Genomic DNA, 4,352 nt, shown 5'->3' with positions numbered 1-4,352 from the left:
CGTATATAGAATAGATTAGAAATTTTATTTTCGTTCAGTAAATCAAACTGTGCCTGAAAAACACTTTTTCTTTCTGAATATTTGTTCCAGTATTTGTTCCAATGTTTGTTTCAAGCGCTGCTCCCATACCGCCCTTGCTGATTTCCGTTACTGTTGGTTTAGAAGCATTTTTCGCCCGAAGCTTCACGGCCTATTTCAGTCGACCTTGCAACCGTCGTGGTCGGAGCAGGCCGCAAACTGGCATCTCGTACACGAGCAAGCGTGCCTAATCCCAATCAAAATTGTTGCACCATTAACCTCGAGGCCCACCACTGGAGAGACCGGCGCCAACGCATCTCTCTGGCTCGGCAATTGAAGTCTTGTTCGTAGCACGCGTCGCACCTCTCTCAGCTCTCGGACCCTTGGTTTAAACCGTGTTCACCATATTGCAAAGTGTTGTTCGGGAGTTCACTCAACACACGTCCTGCCTCGTCGATGAACGAAGTGCAACAGGTGGTGGTTGGCAGCAGCCCACTGCCAGATGCCCTATATATGTAAGCTGCCCTAAACGTCCAGTTGACCGCAAATCCCTGGTCACCGTTGTTGTTTGGTAGCATTCGATGGAGGGCCCCCATTCAAATTTAGCTCAGGCATCCAGGTAATGGAGAAGTGGTGGCTTTTCTTCTTTTTTTTTTTGCACCCGTCAAAAATCGGTGTCCTCGCTGCGTTGGGTGCTTGCTTTGTGGCAAACGTCCAATAAACGCCTTTGTGGTGTTGAGACGTAACAACCCACTTTGCATGGGTTAGCCGTGATGTGGACATTTCAAAGCCACAATGTATAGACTTCAATGCGGACATTTCAAAACCAGACAAGAAATGGTTCACTCAGTTCGTGTTAGAAAAGTTAAAAGTGCCACACCAATCCAAGTCACTCAACTGCTCAACAACGGTTGTGTATGGATGTAACTTTGACCCAAGAATCTGTCGAACATTGAAACCAAACCGATCACTGTATATCACAGCAATTACAAAACTATCGTCACCACCATTACCAAATCATGAAAATCAATACATTTACCCTAGTCATCCACCTTCACAGAAACGAATAGTTCCTCATTTTTTTTGTTAGTCATATCATAAGAAGCTAACAATCAATGACACCAAACACAGCATAGAGGAAATTGTTTTTATTTCAAGCCTTATTCATTTGACATTTCTTGTAAAGTTCGTATGCTTTTCTTTTACCTCTGCCTTGTTCTGCCAGTTTCACTCGGCCAACTTATTGCCTATACTGCAGTTCAACACATTTTATTCTGTTACTGCGCTATCCAGCTTCGCTGCATGGCCATTTCCGGTTATTTGTGGCCTCGATATTTTGAAGGTGACCGTAGCCCTTCTTCTAGCGTTGTGCAAAACTTGTGCCTTTTTTCCTTTGTGATCTGTCAACCCGAATAAACTTTCTTTTCCTAATTTTTCTTTTCCTCGTTTTCCTTCTGGGCTTTTTTTTTTTTTCATCTGCACCTGAGATATCGTATTGTCCGCTTTCTGGCTCATGACAGTCGCCGACTCAACTCTTTCCTTGTTGTGATTGATTTAGTGCCTACAAACGAGCGATGATAATAATAATGGCCTCGCGTACAGCTGAGAACCCTGTATAGAGGGCGCACATAGTGGGCATTCCCCATTCTCGTCTGCAATCGGGCAAGGGTCGACGTTTCAATTCATCAACGGGGTCAGCCACCCACTGGCGCCTACGACCACAAATAAGTCGCGCCGCGCGGTCCCCATTACCGACGCGAAAACCGGAAAGAGAGAGAGAAAAAAACGCGTCACGCGTGGCCGATGACACAGACCGGAGGAGACGCCGCCGCAACGCCGATAAGGAACGAGAAATAGTTTCTGCGGTCTGGGTGCACCGCAAGCTCGCCCGACCACGGAGCCATAGAGAAAGAAAAATACAATTTTCTCTATGACGGAGCGTTTATCAGATGCTTGAGGAGGCGGCTGCTGAAACGCCGTCTACGGCGCCGCTGCACGAACGGGGCCAGAGATCGTGGAAACATGAGAGGAGGGACATCGCACTGATCCGCCCAACGCCATTTCCACTGAAAACTAACCTTCAGGCGGACAGCTTATATTGCCTCGGGGGCAAGGGAAATCCGGAATTTGGATCATTTGACTGAAAAGAAAACGAGAAAACACGGGGCATAACATAAGCAAGAAACTCACGTGGACGCATACGTAAAGGCCTTTCGCAGCGGCCCAGCGAGGGGTTTTGATAATGCAATTCGGTTAGTGGCTGCTTCTTTTTCTTATTTTTTTTTTCGGTGAGCAGAAGTCGTGCATGCCGGTCGTCTTCGTGGAGTGAACGTTTAGGATGCCCGCTGCTTCCGCTGTGGTAATGCCGCTCACGTTCCATCCCCACGTGGCCTGGCGACGCAGTGATTCATGGCCGTAGGAAGTCTGTCAACGTCCAGGTAGCGGTGCCTTTACAAAGGGAGAATTATGTGCCTCCTTAATTTCCAGATACGTGTAGTATGCAAATGTCCGAAGGCCACTGAATGATGAAGTGCGGTGAATGACACTGCATGCCTTAATATACCAGCACACTACGTGCTTATCGGCTTAGCTGTGCGACCGGTGTGCCACTGTTTTGAATTTTATCGCATAGTTAATTTACACCGGTTTCCCGCCAATTTCTAGCGACTATAGGCAATGCAATTGAAGACATTATGAGATGCATTTGAACATGGTGAAAACTAAATTTTAATAGTGGCATGCGGCTTCCCCGCCGGCGTGCTTATCTGACGTCGAAACCCTGCTCATGTGCGAAATGTTACCAGGCGTTCGTGGTTTTCATTTTATACGCGAAAAGTTAACAGCGTTAAAGCGCGAGACAGCAATAGCGATAGCACAACGCGGTATTCCTTGCTGCACTCCATGCCGTTTACTGAGTTGTACACCAACTGACGCATATGCGTACCGTTCCGACTTCTCATTTTATGATCCTCCACCGTTCGAATCATGCCTTAACCGCCATAAACTACTCATAGCCGGTCCTCCATTGACGGTTTTCTAAAAAGGAATGTTCTAAAAAGAAATGTTTACCGTTTAGATTTCTCATCAGCTACTTGTCATACTCTGTAAGGCATTGGCGCAACATCTGGCAACCATCATTCGAACCACAAAACGAAGAAAAGTGAAATTATGTGCGGCACAGGCAATTTCTCAGCGGTGTACCGATTTCTCTGTCGTTCAACCTGTGCACATGCGCGATACTCTGCCAGCCTATTGAATAGGAAGACAAATGAGGAAACAAACATCCGGTTAGCTACCCTGGAAAAAGGAAGAGAAACATAAGAAAGGCAGTAGAAGGCAAAGGTCGCCAGTGTGAGAGAATACTCACTCACACTCACCATAATTTTCCAGCCCCCGCACACACTCACGTTCACGCTCACCTCCACTCACTCTGACTGGCACTCGCTCGCACTCGTACTCACTTCCGCTCACACTCAATGGAACTCAATGGAACTCACTTTCACTTTTTTCTTCACTCACTCGCACTCGCGCCTTTGAAATGAGTGCGAGTGAGTGTGAGTGAATGCGCCGACCTATGGTAGAAGGACCCGGTCGCTATGAACGCATGCGTGCACACTGCGTGCGCTTCAACATTACACACCGTGACTGCGGGGCGGAAGAGTCATACACCTTTGCTTCTGGCGATGTCGATGGCGAGTCGCTTAGGCACAGAGTTTTCTCACAATTCGAAGCACGTCCTGCACGTACGCTAATTTGCAAGCGTGTTGCTCGTGCCTCGCTGAACAACCATTCGTTGCTTCCATTTGTGATGCAAGGTTCTTGTACTCAAAGGTTATGACGGTTCTCTTAGGCGGAGCCTGCGAGAACCCAATCGAGGACAAAGCCGTTGGTTTCGAAAACACACACAAACTTTTAATGAAACTAGAAATAAGCTTAAAATAAATAGAAGGAAATAGAAAGCATAAAATAAACACTCAAACAGACATCACGGCAGTTCTTTAAGAAACACGTGACGTTAACTAGTGCGCGTGTCCGGGCTTGCCACGACGGCAGGGACGCATAACAGTCTCGACGCGGAGACGCGGCGACAAGTTGATGAAAGGAGTTGCGCCGGTCTCGCCAAAGATCGGGGTATAGGATGGTTGACAGGGCGACCGGAGCGCGCTAGCTCTGGCTTGAAGGTAGAAGGCAGGCGGCTTGGCGGCACGAGCAGACGGCGGCGGCGTTCTGGCCGGGCAGCTGGGCGTAGAGCTCGGGCCCGTAGCCCGACTGCTCTCGTCCTGCCCACGGGCACAGAAGCTCGCCGGCCTTAAGCATGAGCAGCTGGCGACACG

Source organism: Dermacentor albipictus, chromosome 4 (assembly GCF_038994185.2).
Source record: "Dermacentor albipictus isolate Rhodes 1998 colony chromosome 4, USDA_Dalb.pri_finalv2, whole genome shotgun sequence".
Taxonomy (NCBI): Eukaryota; Metazoa; Arthropoda; class Arachnida; order Ixodida; family Ixodidae; genus Dermacentor; species Dermacentor albipictus.
The sequence above is the reverse complement of the archived record's forward strand: the minus strand, read 5'-3'. Positions refer to the sequence as shown.